The following is a 16,135-nucleotide window of genomic DNA, read 5'->3' as shown; positions in this document are numbered from 1 at the left end:
CAAATGACCACAACTCCCATCAGATAGCTCACTCCATTCAGCCACTCACACTCATACTTTCCACGAGCCCATCTGCCCCATCACACACACACACACACACACACACACACACACACAGCAGTGGCTCCCACTTCACTTGCAGGTGTGAAAAGCAGCAGCTGCTGTAGCCACCATCCCTCATTGCTTTTCCTAAACCACACCTACATCTTTGTAAAGAATCACTTTATGAAGCTCTGCTCACTTTCCCAGGCCTAAATCTGCCATCAGACAGGATCTGACTGACACGTGGACTAAACTCACCACTGTCATTGTCTCCTCCTCTGTACAGTCTCCAATATCGGCGGCCTCACCCTTGGTCCCGAGGTCTCTCTCATCCTCGGCCACGTGCTCTCTTCTGTGAGCACCGTGCTCTCACATGGTTGCGTCTCTGTGCTATCATCTCCAGAACTGTCCTCCGTGCTCCAGGCTCACGTATCCAACCGCGGACTTGACATTTCCGTTCGGAGGTTGGTAGGCATTTTAAGATGATCTCACCTGAACTGGCTCTTGTGAAGGACCCCCCAGTTCTGAAGAAATCTGAACGTCTTCCTCAGCCCTCTCTCGCCCTCCCTCACCCCACACATCTCTCAGTCGGTCCTGTTGGTCCTGCTGCCAGAATGCGCCTCCCAGACATCCGCTCCAGTCCATCCCCATTGCCACCTTCGTGTCTAAGCTGCCTTCCTATCTATCCTCTCAAGACCCTGCAGTAGTCTGATGGTTCTGTACTCCACGTGGCATCCAGGCAGATGTTCCTAAAGCATAATTATTTTACTCCCCAGTTTAAACCCCTTTAGTGTACAACCACTATGGAGAACAGTATGGAAGTTCCTTAAAATACTAAAAAGAGAATTACCATGTGATCCAGCAATTCCACTCCTGGGCATATATCTGGAGAAAACTCTACTTAGAAAAGATACATGCACCCCAATGTTCATAGCAGCACTATTTACAATAGCCAAGACATGGAAGCACCCTAAATGTCCATCGGCAGAGGAATGGATAAAGAAGATGTGGTATATATATATATATATATATATATATATATATATATATATATACATATATATATATGCACAATGAAATATTACTCAGCCATAAAAAAGAATGAAACAACGCCATTTGCAGCAACACGGATGGACCTAGAGATTATCACACTAAGTGAAGTAAGTCAGACAGAGGACAAATACCATATGATATCACTCATATGTGGAATCTAATTTTTAAAAAATGACACAAATGAACTTATTAGCAAAACAGAAACAGACTTACAGATGTCAAAAACAAACTTATGGTCACCAAAGGAGAAACGTGGGGGGAGGGATAAGTCAGGAGCTTGGGATGAACATACACACACTACTATGTATAAGATAGATAACCAACAAGGACCTATTATATAGCACAGGAAATATTCTGTGATAACCGCTATGCGAAAAGAATCTGAAAAAGAATGAATCTATGTATGTGTATAACTGAATCACTGTGCTGTACACCTGAAACTAATACAACATTGTAAGTCAACTCTAGTCCAATAAAATTAAAAAAAAAAACAAAACCCTTTAGTGATTTCCCATGACACTTAAAATGAAACCCCACATTCTCCAGCCTGGCTCACAAGGGCTGCAGGGTGTGGCCCTGGAAACCACGGGGTTCCTGCAGCTTGCGGGCCTGCAGGCTGCGTCTCCCCCATCTCACGAGGTCCCTCCTCAGGAGGGTTTTCCTCGACCACCTTGCCTAAAACACTGCCCCATCCACTTAGCTCCCTGAGAGCTCTGTTGGGTTTCCTCTGCAGAACTCACCACAACGCAAGCAGTGTGTGGGTTTTAACTAAAACCCTCATCAAGTGCCCCTCACTGCTAGGCAGGTTCTCCAGGCATGGGAAGCCTGGCTGTCTTTGCTCCATCCCCTTCCTGAGCCTGGCACACAGTGGGCTGCACATAAATACCTGTTCGTAAGAGAATGAATGAATGAACGGTTTTCTCCCTTGACTCTCCCTGGGTCCTCATCGCTGGACCCTTGCCTCCCTGCAGGAGCCATCTCCTGGAACACCACCCTGTACCAGGTCCCGCCTGGACGGATTGAGGTGGGATGCCCCCTCCAGGTTATAAATATGAGGCTGGCATCACAACATCCAGGCTTCAAAACTCCCTGCTGAGTCCCCTTTGCTGCCAGTTTAGGAAAGACCCAGTGCCATGGGATGTGTCCCGGGTTGTGTCTTGCTTTGTTTACTCTAAATCAAAGTTTCCCCCTCCTTCTACTCCCCATATCCCTTCCCTCCCCCTTGTCCGTGATGGTTGAGGACCAGGACTGACCTTCTGCCTTGGTTTGCACCTCCTACGTGTGAGGTCAAAGTACTCAATTTTTTATTTTTTACTGAAGTATAGTTGATTTACAATGTGTGTCAGGTGTACAGCAAAGTGATTCAGTTATGTGTGTGTGTGTGTGTGTATACATTTTTTTTTTTTTTTTAGTAATTTTCTTTTGGCCTCACCATGTGGCATGTGGAGCTTCCCTGACCAGGGATCGAACCCTCACCCCTGGCAGGGAAAGTGTGGAGTCTTAACCGCTGGACTGCCAGGGAATTCCTATATATTCGTTTTCATATTCTTTTCCACTACAGGTTATTACAAAACATTGAGTAGAGTTCCCTGTGCTCTACAGTAGGTCCTTGTTGTTTATCTATTTTATATATACTAGTGTGTTACCCCCAAATCTGTACTTCTGATGAGGGATGAAGAGTGAGGTAGAAGCTGGTGGTAAGGTCATACCAGGGGGTGGGCCTTTCTGACTCTTGCCATCACCCTGGCCCAGCTCAGTAGAAAAGGGAGGCAAAAATAAAGACGAAACATGAGCAGGTGGGACAAGATAATGAATATTAATATAATTATTTGCTCACCTAGCAAGACTTAAGCCTTCTGCTAGCTCCATTTCTACTTCCAAATTTTTTCAGACTTATTTTTAATTTTCAAGACGATCATAATGAATTGGAAAGAGGGAGAGATCTGGGAAATATGTAATTAAATACAGTATTTAATCCAACCGTTAGCTGATATTCTCCTTTCTAAATTTATGTTGGTTACAATCCATGTACTGTACGTGTCTACAGTGTAATTTACAGTGGTTCAGCCCTTACTGGATATATGTTATACGCTGGGTCATAAGCCTATCAGCCATGAGGGTTCCATGAGACACCCTGTCTCTGCTGAAGGAAGTTCAGAAGGCAGGCATACAAGTAAACAATTAATTACAAGGGTGTGATGCCTGCCATGGTAGGAGTGTGTGCAAAGGGGAGCAGCGAGTGTATTTTGCACCTGAGAGAACAGAAGTAACATGTGGCCAGCTACCAGACTATAGCAGCTTATAAACGTGGCCCCTGAATCCTTGGAGATGCCTCCTATCAAGAGAGGAGACCTGTGTCCCCAACCTTGGAGCCTGGGCTCTGGGACAGCTTGGCCAATAGAATACGGCAGAAGTGACCCTGTGCCCGCTTCCAAGCCTTCAGGAACGGGCAGGTTCACTTCTGGTCTCTTAGGTGGCTTGCTCTCGCATGCTGACTCCATGTTTGGAGGAAGCCCAAGGCAGCCCACCTGGAGAGCAGGTGATGCAGCCCTCAGACGTCACAGAGAGAGAGATGCTGCACAGCACGGCTGCTCCAGCTTCACGGGTTTCTCCTCTTCTCCCCGGGTCCCTCGTGCATGGCAGTCAGTAGGCAGCAGGGGCTGGAGACCCCTGAAGGCCTGACGGGATCACGGGGTGGTCTCTTTTCCTCTCCTTATGGCCTCAGGGCCCTGCCATGCGGCTACCTCTGCCATCCGCACAGGACGGTGGCGTCGGGTAGCTGGACTTCTCACGTGGCAGCTGTCTTCTGCCGGAGTGGGTGTCCCAAGGGAACAAGACCAAAGTTGCAAAGACTCTCATGTGTGAGGCTTGAAAGGCTTGCTGTCAGCTCAGGGTCAGCGACACAAGGCCACGGCTGCCAGAGATGCAACTGGTGGTGGAGACACCTCTGAAGATTAGACAGAAGCTTAACTACTATCTTACAGACAGTGGGAGCCATTGAAGGCTTTAAGCAGGAGAGGGAGTTGATCTGAGTTTTCTTTAAAACACTGGTTCAGGGACTCTGTGGACCAGAGCAGGAGGGAATGACCTGTTTCCAGGTGACAGCAAGGATGCACGGGAGGCGTGGAGATCTCTGAAATGCCCAGAGAAGGTGCCATGGTCCCAAAGCACAGAGTCTCAGCCCACATGAAGAGGGCGGTCAGGGCTGCCTGGAGGGGGAAGCTCGGGCTGATTAAATTCTCTGCCGCGCTGCCCTGTAGCCTTCTCACGTCTCAGGGGAAGCAGAGAAATGCGTAAGTGTCCCAAGCCAGGTGGGACGTGAAACTCGCTCTGTAAGATGTGACACGAAGGTCTTGGTTCTGTCCGTTACAGGACCGTGTGCACGTGTGACTGGGGAAGGGTGCTCAGCTATACCCTGCACGCCGAGGACCACCGGGGATCCTCTCACACGGCGAGTCGGCATCCCTCCTCAGCCCCGCCCGCTGGCCTTGTCTTGAGGAGGGGTCAGCCCAGTGAGGGCTTAGGGGAAGGGAGCGGATGCTGGCCGGAGACCGCCACTTATGGGGTGCAAGCCCTGGCCCACCTCTTTACAAATGTGATCTCGTTTGATTCTCAAAACCGCCATCCGGGTCAGGAGTCACCTTTGTGTGCTTTGAGATGAGGAATCTGGGACACGCCTGGCCCATGATCACCCAGCATATAAACAGCAGAGCCAGAAACAGAAATCATGGCTTTCTGACGCCACCTCCTTGCTGCGGGTCAGGTGTTTTTTTGTTGTTGTTGCTGTTGTTGTTTTAACCCACATCTCTTTATTTAGACTAATCGCTTATTTAAGAAGTTGTCACTGATTATATTTTATATTGAAGTCTAGTGGATTTACAATGTCGTGTTAGCTTCAGGTATGCAGCAAAGTGATTCAGTTATACGGATACACCTATCCATTCTTTCTCAGATTCTTTTCCTCAGGTGTTTTTTTTATAAGCTCCTCTTCTCACTCTGCTGTCAGAGTGTTTACAGATGAAGAAGGAGAAGACTTCACAGCTGAGCGGAGTCCCAGGGTGCAACTCTGGCTACAAGGAGCACAACAGCTTCTAAAAGCATCTTAGGGCTTTGAGCCACAGTCCCTCAGACCCAGGGCTTAAATTTCTTTTCTGTTAGCAGCTCCCTTTAGGAAAAGAAATCTCTTTATTCTCCTATGTAAGAATTCTCAGCAGCGTCCAGCTGGAAAAATTGGCAAATGCTACTTGTATAGCTTCTATTTCTATCACGCTCCCAATGCTTCTATTGCATGGACTTTGGCAGCCTGTTCAGTGTAAAGCAAAGTCGGACAGAACCAGAGGGCCCCCGCGGGTGAGTGCACCTCCAACTCATGGGACCGTGGTGCTTACATCCCAGCTACCCCGAGTCTGATCAACACAGCCTGGAACTCAGAAAGAGGCTGAGATCTGGAAGCCCTACAGAGGTCAGTCCCTCGCAGTGGCCACACCGCCAGGACACCGAAACCACATCGGCTATTTAACGGAGATAATTCGACCCTTACCTAGATACTGAGCAACTGAAAAGGCAAAAAGGGACACTAAGATATCATGAAGGGAACAACTGCAGGACTGGAGGTTGAGATGATGTAAATGTGGGAGCTTAAAGAAGAGACTCCGCTGAGCTGGAACCCAGCTGCATCTCTGATGGGGTGAGATAAAGCAGGTTCTGTGAGCGCTGGACAAACCACATTCAACTGCCACTACTTGGATGAACCCTAGCTACCTGAATGAAGAGGCAGGCCGGGCTGGGGAGGGGAGCCATCCCCCTTCTGCCTCCACAGCACCCCCTGCTGGCAGCGTCTATCAGGGAAGCAGCCGGCAAAGCTCAATTCTGCTTTGCAGAGTCCTAGCCCTGGGATCATAAAACAACACACATACAAGTAGGTTGAGAGACAATAGCTTAGTCATTGGCACATATACAGAGACTTTAAAGTTGACACCAGAAACCCTCCCAAAATTTCAAAATCATAGCACTAAAAGACACTCCTTTGGGAAAATGTTTTGAATTTAACCACTTACTTTTTATATGAAGCCATTCCCTTCGTACCGGAAGAAAAGAAGTGTTACGTTATTATTGGAAACCCTGCATTCAAGTAATGCAAATCTGTCTTCAAGTTCATTTAACAAAGTGACATTTAAATTACTAAGAAGAATGGAATAAACTCTATGTTATTTGCACTCTCCCAGTACACGGGGATGAAATCGTCCTGGGATCAGCAACTGATTAGGCTGATTATATACCTCATACGTGTACGATGTGGTTTTCAACCGGCCACAATCAAAATACAATTGACTTTTGTTAGTGTAATAAAATAGGTGCTATAAAAGGCATCTCCTGGTAAGTGTTTTTCATTGACATTTCTCCTACTATTAGAGGGTATTTTCACAGCCCTGCTCTGTCTTCTCCCTGCCTTGAACTCCAAGTTCTTACTGTGGAATTTGGGTCAATACTGTATGGGAACCCTGGTGGAAGGAGGGGCCAAACTGTGGACACTGGGAAACCACACACACACCCGCTAGCCTGCAAAATGGTCTGAAAGGTGGGTGGTTCCTGGAAAGGTGATGGGTAAAAAGGTGTAATAAGCACAGAAGCAGCTGAAGCAGTGCCCAGTGGAAAGGATCCACCATCCAAAGGCATTCTCTGTGTGCGTCTGTTCCAGAAGGAATGTGGGCGAGAGGGCAGTGATCCCCATGGGCAATGGCTCAGCACAAAGGAAGGAAACTCTGTACTCACTGGCCACCCAGATGATGGACCAGGGCCTGGCGTCTCTCCTCTACTCAGCATGTGGGTGGTTGGCCTATTGCATCCTCCAGATCCTGTTAAAGGAGTAGTGACTTTATCCAGAAAGCCAGCAGACTGAGAAGATGGTGGACTCACGCCCCAAAGAACCATCTTGCTGAGTCAGCATTCAGGCTCCTTTTATACTAAAAGGGGCGGGACTAAAGCCAAGCACTTCCTGGTTCCCGGCAGCCTCCGGAGGGGAGGTGTTAATTTCTCCCTCCTGCTGTCATTCACAGGTGGGCCTGCTCAGGAGGTTTCCTGGGAGCTAAACACAGGTAATTTAGCTGAATGCTCATTACCTTAATCTCTCGGAGGCAGGGATCGGAGAGATGGGCCATTGTGTAGAAGTTAAGTTTATGGGCAACATCCCTTTAGTGATTAACTCATAAGAGAGTAAAAAAGTTCTTCCCTATTGCAATCCCAGAGCAGAGGTGCTGCAGGAAGTTAAATCAAGGTGGGGGCAGACGTGCAGGAGCACGTGTGTAGCCCTAAGCCGTCACCCTGTCTCCTGAGCTCCACCCCCGTCCTTTTAGCATCATCTCCACCTGTCACCCTGTCCTATTCTTGTCCCTTCCAAGCATTCTCCTTAGAGAGCAGAGGAAGCTTTTAGAAACTCAAGCTGGATCATGCCCCTCCCTTCTTAAAAAGCTTTTGGAAGTTTCCATTTCACGTAGACTGAAATCATAGAATTTTAGCAGAACTTACAAGCCCCATGTGACCTCATCCCCACACAACCTGAGGACCCTACCTGGCATCCTCCCTGCCCCCTTGCTGTGCTCCAGCAGCTCACCTGATGCTCTTCCCCACACCCATCTCTCTGAAGAGTTCCTTCTTCCATGACTTGCACAAGGTGGTCTTACTCATCCTTCAGGCCTGAGCTCAGACGTCACTTCCTCAGGAAAGCTTCCTTTGTTCTACTCTTTTCCCCAATTCAGAGAAGCTCCCCGTGTTCATTTCCTTCCTGATTCTAATCAAAACTCACAACCCAAGTGCATGTATTTAGTCAATGTCCTGCTCCCCACTACAAGGTAAGTCCTAGGAAGGTAAGGTTCTTATCTTGGTGCCTAACGTAGAGCCTGGCACGCAGTAGGTGCTGAATTAGTGTCCGCTGGTTGAATTAGTGGGGCCATAACACCCACTGACAAAGCTGTCCTCAAAGGTGTGTCATCCCCTGACATGGAGAAGGCCAAATTCATCCCTTTGGACCCAACTCGTTGGTACCTTTTCAATCCACCTTCCCTCTCAGGCACTTTCCCTCTCCTCACTGGCTGCTGGTTGCTGACACTAGAGTCATCCTAACTGATTCTCTGCCTCAGGTGAGCTTTGCTCCCACGTGGACCCCAGACGAAGCACCAGACCTGCTTTTCCACCTCCCAAATTTTATTACGGGGGTCTCTGCCCAATCATCAGCTCACGCTTCAGGCCTCTACCCTTTAACACCACTTGGAAAACCCCTCAACTGAGTGTTTGCCCTTAGCCAGGGTTCCTCGAACACTAGTTTCTGTAAATAAAGGGGAAATGGGTCTGTTTTTTTAAAGTTCTTTTCCTTGTTCGATCTCCAGAGCAACCTCTTGGAGTCATGAAAAATTTTCCTTCCCATCACACGTGTGGTCCATGGGCAGTGCCTGAACCCAGGCAGCCAGACACTGGTCAGAGGACCAGAATTTTACCCCTGAATTGGGGTCTATGTTCACTTATTCAAAAAGCCAGCACGATTCTGGGACACCAAACAGACCTGGCCGTTGCCACGTGCACCATGCGTTCCAGTGGGTGATGGAATAAAGGGAGGGTTTCCTTTCTGATTTTCAGCAAGAAATTGATCTCATTGTGAGACTCCACTAAAATATGCCACAATATTTTAAAATTAAGGGCTGTGGGCCTTACATAGACGCAATGGAAAATATTTTACACTAGATGAGGAAGGATTACATTTACACACACACACATAACAAAAAAATACTGCATAGGGCTTCCCTGGTGGCGTAGTGGTTAAGAATCCGCCTACCAATGCAGGGGACGCGGGTTCGAGCCCTGGTCCGGGAAGATCCCACGTGCCGCGGAGCAACTAAGCCCGGTGAGCCACAACTACTGAGCCCACATGCTGCAACTACTGAGCCCGCGCACCTAGAGCCCGTGGTCTGCAACAAGAGAAGCATCGCAATGAGAAGCCCACACACCGCAACGAAGAGTAGCCCCTGCTCGCCGCAACTAGAGAAAGCCTGCGCGCAGCAATGAAGACCCAACATAGCCCCCAAAAAACAAAAAAAAATACCGCATATACCCAAGAGAGCCTTCTTTACCTTAACAACGACAATTTCTCCGATTCTCTGGGTGGCAAGATGACTATACGTCCGAAAAAAAGAGTTCAAGGAGTACAAGTTTAAGGTTTTATAGATTAATAGCCTAGGAAGGGCTCACACTTCACTATTAACTAGTATTAAGCTAATAACAGTCCCCCCAACAAGAATCAAATGTGCTTTTCTCTTCTGACCACAGTCAGACTCTAAGTCTTAAACGGAGCACAGTCCCATACTCACGGTAATGGGAGGAAGGTCCCCTGTGAGAAATCTGCTGTGGTCCCCATCCTGCAGGCAGCAAAGACGGCAGCGGAATTCGTCAACCCTAGAAACAGGGAAAGGTTACACCACCGTTAAACCACCAGGAAATGGAAATATTTGGCGCGGCCGCATCAGAAAGGCTGGGGCTCTTCACTCTGGCCAGTGGTAGGCAGTTGGGCTTTCTTTTCTAGGAAATATACTCCACGTGGGGCATCACACTTGGAACTTCCGTAAGCACCTCAGTTTCAAAGCTATTTGCTCTCGTTGCGCTCTGGTGAACTCCATGCAAGAAACAGGAGCAAAGAGGAGGGCCTTCCCAGGTCATCTGGTTCTACACTGCGTTGAAGGCAGAGTCCATGGCTTCTCACCTTTGAGCAAATGCCTTGGCCACATCCATGCACCTGCGTCCCCAGTTCTGTGCATCTGGCGGGGAGAAAGGCGGTGTTTCAGAGCTGAGCCCAGGATAGGCCTGAGCGGTACAGAGGCTGGCTAATTCCCCATTCTGCAATTGAAAAGAATTTTTAAAGAATGTTTTATAAGGAGGAGTCTTGATTTAAAGAGGGACTTCTGAAGTTATCAATTGTTTACTGTCGAAATGAGATCAGTGCTACTTCTCCGCCTATGTAAACTGGAATAATACCCCTATCCCGGCCTAAGCGCAGGAGAATGCAGCATTTTAGAACAAACTGATGGGAAAAGGGTTTTTGCAGCAAAAACCCCACAAGGCTCACTGATCAGGAGAGAACACATACTGATCAATCAGATGAGATAGAGGAAAATTTTTATCGACATCAGTTTTTCTTATTACTCGGTAAATGAGAAGGAGAAAAGGAGAGAAAGAGAGAGAGAAAAAAGGAACGGGGAGGTAGAAACAGCCTGCTGCTGTCAGTGCAAAGCAGGCCTTGGGCTTCCCTGGTGGCGCAGCGGTTGAGAGTCCGCCTGCCGATGCGGGGGACGCGGGTTCGTGCCCCAGTCCGGGAAGATCCCACATGCCGCGGAGCGGCTGGGCCCGTGAGCCATGGCCGCTGAGCCTGCGCGTCCGGAGCCTGTGCTCCGCAACGGTGAGAGGCCCGCGTACCGCAAAAAAAACAAACAAACAGACCTCCACGGTTCAGAATCCTCTTGTTCATTCCCTTTACTGATGAGTTAAATTTCCTCCCCATTTCTAAAATATGTCAGAATATTGAGACCCAGAAGTTTTGCTCTGATGTTGTTTAGTCATCATTTAAAACTGGCCCTTTAAAAAACAAAAAAAAAACGGCCCTTAAGGGTGGAGCCAGACACCCAGTGAACCCAGGGGACCACGATAAACTAGCCACCATGTCCACCACTGACCCTTGGGCCAGGTCAAAGTGAAAGCAAAACAAGATTTCCTTTGTCGTTTTTTTAAATTTTGTTGAAGTATAGTTGACTTACAATGTTGTGTTAATTTCCGCTGTATGTCAAAGTGACTCAGGTATACATATGTATATCCTCCTCAGATTCTTTTCCATTACAGTTTATTCAAAAGCCATTTAGGTTTGTTTCCTCTGGGAAGGACATAGTTTCCAGGCAAATGAGCAGAAGGACCCAGAACCAAGTCCTACGACAGGTTGTGTGACAAGTGCTGAGGTAGAAGGCAACGCGATGGGCAGGAGGGTTTCCAGAACTAGTCACGCTGCCTATAAAAGGGTTATAACCCCAAATAAGCAGCGGCCAATATGTAGCCTGAATGAAGTCAAGTCTTCTGGCCCAGTAGGGTCACCCTGTCCTTTAATAAGTGAAGAAAACGACTATCACCCCCATCTCATATACGGTGAGACACCCAGGGCTCTCTCCTAAGTGCTAGCATTCTGGAGCAAGGAAGGATATAATTCCCCACTTCTCCTTCTCACTTGTTGTGGAGCCACGAGAGTGCATATCTCGTGGCCCCACAACACCCTCGGGACCTCTTCCCTCAGAGATGCAGTCCCCTCCTCCTTTACTCTCCAAAACTGCTCTGTGTAATATTCTCTACTGAAGGTTTGGGGATGCCGAAAGTGGGTGTTGCTTGCAGGATAGAACAGGAAACAAGAACAGGACAGTGGTCCTGCCCTCAAGGAGGGAAGGCGAGATACACACCTACGCGAAGATAACTAACAATATAGGCGAATGCACTGAACACATACATCTGTGCTAATAACGAATACAGAGACACTGCATTTGTACCTTCAAAGACAGTGATTGAGTGTCTGTGATCTGTCAGCAATGCGGGATTTGAAGCTACACAGTGACAGAGCATTGACAGTATAATCATGCTTTCTATTAACAATCACAAGGTGCTTTTAAAACATTTGAGTTGGAATTTGTACCTTTGTAAAATAAAATCTAGGTTCATTTCTCTTGAAGGGTTTGAAGAGGTGGTTTTTCAAGAACACCCATGAGTGAACCTTAAGTCCACTGGGTTTCCTTTCTTGAAATATTTAATTGCTGATGAGAAAAAACCCCAATGGAATAATATTAATCGGGGCGACTAGAACTGTAAATATGTCCCATGGCCAGCCACCTGGACCATCTGTGCAGTGAGTAATGGCAACAGAATTGGACGGAGTCAAGACATCTAATTTGGAATTGTTGCCAGAATCTTGGCTCTCTGTGCACCAGTGCCAAACAGAAATACGGAGACAGAGTTATGGAGGAGAAAGGAAGAATGGCTTTATTTCTTTGCCAGGCAAAGAGGGAACACAGTAGGCTAGCGCCTCAAGAACTGCGGCCCCCTCCCTGGGGAATAGGGAGAAGTTATATAGTCAAGACTCATGGTCAGAGGTACGTGATAAGGATCACGGCTGTAACAGTCTCACATTCTTCTTTCTTCTGCAAAGTTTCCGAAGGGTGGGGCTGCTGACAAGACTGGGGTGTGTGCAGGGTCTCAGGTGGTCCATCTCCTAATCTTGATGGGCTTCTCTGGTCCCTGTCATCTTGTCTCAGGTGGTTTCCTGGTTGCTCCTCCCTTGACTAGCAGCTGTTCGAATCTGCCCTTTGGAACTCAGGGAAGGTCATGGAGGCTGGAGTCTTGCCTTCAAGAAACGGGGGGCAAAGAGGCCTCCATGCCCAGGAGCCCCACAGGGCCCTGCTCAGCATCAGAATCTCCTTTCTGTCAACTACCAGCTATGTGACCTTGGGCAAATCCCAATCTTGTAGATTCTTGTGTAAAACATGGAAATGGAAATACCACTGTGGTCTTGGGTGGCCTCAGCCTACGGCGGCTTGAAGCAGGATTTTTTTTTTTTTTTGCCGTACGCGGGCCTCTCACTGTTGTGGCCTCTCCCGTTGCGGAGCACAGGCTCCGGACGCGCAGGCTCAGCGGCCATGGCTCACGGGCCCAGCCGCTCCGCGGCATGTGGGATCTTCCCGGACCGGGGCACGAACCCGTGTCCCCTGCATCGGCAGGCGGACTCTCAACCACTGCGCCACCAGGGAAGCCCCGAAGCAGGATTTTGATTCCAGCCAGAGACTGAGGTCAGGCCGGGGCAGTGAGAGCACAGAATCCTAGCTACTAGACCCGTGGTCAGTGAGAAGGCCCTGGCACTTTGGCTTTGCAGAAAAGAATTCCCACAAAGACAGAAAGTAGTGAAACAAGTAAAGTGTTTATTAGGAGGAAAAAGAGTACAGTACGTGTGAATAGACTCACAGAGTCGTGCTCAGAAGAGAGTCCATGCCTTCGTGGTAATTTGAATCACTTACATGGGGCATTTTTTCCGGGTTTCCTTTGGCCAGTCATCTTGCTTTGCCTGGTTCTGAGTCCATATTTGGTTTATCTCAGGCTCCTCCCCTGTGTGTACGTGCATCCCTCAGCCAGGATGGATTCCAGCGAAGAGGCCTATGGGTAGGTTGGCGTCACCTACTATGAGGTGGTACCCTCTCCTTTTTGACCTCCGAGGAGCTTTCCTGCGCATGTGTAGTTGGGAAGGTCTCCTTGACCTCGAGAAGGAGAAATATGTGGTCTTCTATCTCTTATCTGCGCAGGGCTCAGCTTCTTCTCCTTCCTGCTATTTTGGAGTGTCTGTCCACAGGGGATGAACTTCAGCTGCTCAGCCTGGAGCCACCTATCTCCTGCCTCAATTGCATTAGAAAAACATCCAGCGCATGTGCAAATTTCATAGTTAAAAATGCTGACATATAATTCAGACCAGTAGAGTCATTAAAACCCTTGATCCTCTCAAGCACAGATTAACATATTAGAAAGTGCTTTGTAAACTTTCAGGTCCATCAGACTAGCAAGGAGTTCTTCTAAAGTAAAAAGAATACCTAACTTAGTAACAATGTAGTACGTTGCATTTGTATAACAAAGTTTTTAGAGTGTGCAAGTACAGAGGTGGATCTGGCCTTCAAGGCGGACAAGGGTTGTACCTGGTGGAGCAATTCCCTGGGGAAATCTTTAATCACCGAGTTCACGCAATTAGTCCTAAACACTACCTCTCTGCTCACATATTGAATACATAATAGCACTTTACACGAACTTGTAAATTTCTTCCTCACATTTTAAAGTATTTTTACCTTTCCCAACATTTGTTTATAAAACATGACAACACTGTTATAAAAGGGAAGCAATTTCTCTCCTTCCTGTTTTGCAGCCTGAAAACAGAAACATGATGGGAGTTTGTTGAAACTTCGGAGACAATTACTGACAAAGACAGAAGGGGAAAAAAACAAAGCAAACAAACAAAAATTCCTTTTCACCAGAACACATTGCCTGCAACCCTCATGGCATCGTTGAAATTCCATTCTGAGCTCAAGTTAACATAAAAATTAAGAACTCCCCACTATGCAGAGCTTTGAAAAATGAAGACACATTTCTTTCTACATTTTAAAACTTCTTCAATGCAAGGAATTGTAAAAAATGTTTCAGTTCATTCTTCATTTGGTGAGCAGTGGAGAAGAATGACAAATCCATACCATCAAGCCATAGACTCAAAAATCCGACTTCTTGCCTTTCAAGCTCCACAGACACACTGGATGTGCCTTGTTAATTACCCTTCAACACCTAGGTGAGCAAGGCCTTCACACAAATAACCAGCTTTCTTTCTGATGAAAATAATATTTACTTTACATTTTAAGCTGTAGTGTAATATTTACAGCAATAATCATTGTAGAGATTCTGACTTAAATTTTTTTAACATTGGAAACGTTTTCAAGGGCCCAGTTACATACTTATCCCTTGTCTGCATGAGGAAGAGCTGTCACTCTAGTCAATGGAAATGTAGCCTTCCATTCACGGATCCATCCATTCATATATTCATGGAGGGCCTTAGTTCTAGGCACTAAGGATACAGCAGTGGGGAGAAAGTCATGTACAATTACAAGTCTCCTGCTCTACATGAGACAGGCCATGAACTGTTGGGAGCCAAGAAGTTTTCGCCATTAGAAGATGGCCGACACCCTGCTTCTCTTCCTGATTTATGAGATAGAAGTTCGCGCCTAAAATGAAAGCCCGCGCACGCAGCACCAATGATGATTAGCCAAGTACTTCCCTCATTCTGAATCCCGCCCCCCTTTCTCTGCAGTGTATAAATACAGCTACCGCAGCAATAGAAGTTTGAGGCTTGATCAGGATTTTGTCTTGCCTCCATTCTTTCGCGTCTCCTGCCCTTCCCCCTTTTTTTCAACCCCCACAGGTTCCTCCTCAGACTCACAAGGATTTGTCCTGCTGGTCGGGACTCCCGGGGACGCCCGGGGCCGTACACAATGAACAAAACAGATGAGTACAGAATTGATAAGAAGGGGATAAGTCTTTGGAGAAGAAAGAAGTGGAGAAGGAGGATAAAGTTGGGGGCTGCAATTGAAACAATGTGGTCGAGGGAAGTCTCAGTGACAAGGGACATCTGCAAATGTTTTGAGGAGGGAAGGGGGCCACAGAAAGAGGGAGGAGAAAGGGGGAAGGCCCTACGTGGGAGCGTATTTGCAATATTGGAGAAAAAGCAAAAAAGAGTGAATGTGGCTGGAGCAGAGTGAACAGGGGGACCTAGCAGGAGGTGAGGTGAGAGGGAGGTAAGTGAACTGGGGGGTGGGGAAGGGGGACAGATCCTGCAGGGCCTGTGCAGATCACTGTAGACTTTCCTTTTACTCTGAGCGAGATGGGAGCCATCAGTGGTTTGGGGTAGAATGACGCAAGCCAACTGGAACTTCAAGGCAGCAAGAGTGGAAACAATCCAGGTGAGATAAGAGAGTGGCTTGAACCAGGCTGGGAGGTGGTGAGAAGTGGGTACATCCCAGGTGTATGTGTAAGGTAGACTCAGTGGGATTTCCTGATGGGTTGGATATGGGGTGTGAGACGAGAAGGTAAGGATGACTCCGTTTTTCTGTCTGAGCTCTGGAAAGGCAGGGAAGAGGGGAACTGGAGCAGCGCTGGGGGAGGGGCAGGGATCACAGTTCGAGCTGGTGAAACTGTACGTTAAGTATTGGGGAAGATGTGGAGAAATTGGAACCTTGTACACTGTTGGTAGGAGTGTAAAATGCTGCAGCTGCCATGGAAAATAGTATGGGGGGGTTCTCAAAAAGTTAAAAAGAAAATTTTCATATAATCCAGCAATCCCATTTCTGGGTATTTATCCCCCAAATATGGAAATCAGGATCTCAAAGAGATCGTTAGCACTCCCCTGTTCATTGCAGCACTATTCCTAAAAACCAATATTTAGGCTGTGTGG

This window comes from Pseudorca crassidens, chromosome 14, assembly GCF_039906515.1.
Source record: "Pseudorca crassidens isolate mPseCra1 chromosome 14, mPseCra1.hap1, whole genome shotgun sequence".
NCBI classification, from domain to species: Eukaryota; Metazoa; Chordata; class Mammalia; order Artiodactyla; family Delphinidae; genus Pseudorca; species Pseudorca crassidens.
The sequence above is the reverse complement of the archived record's forward strand: the minus strand, read 5'-3'. Positions refer to the sequence as shown.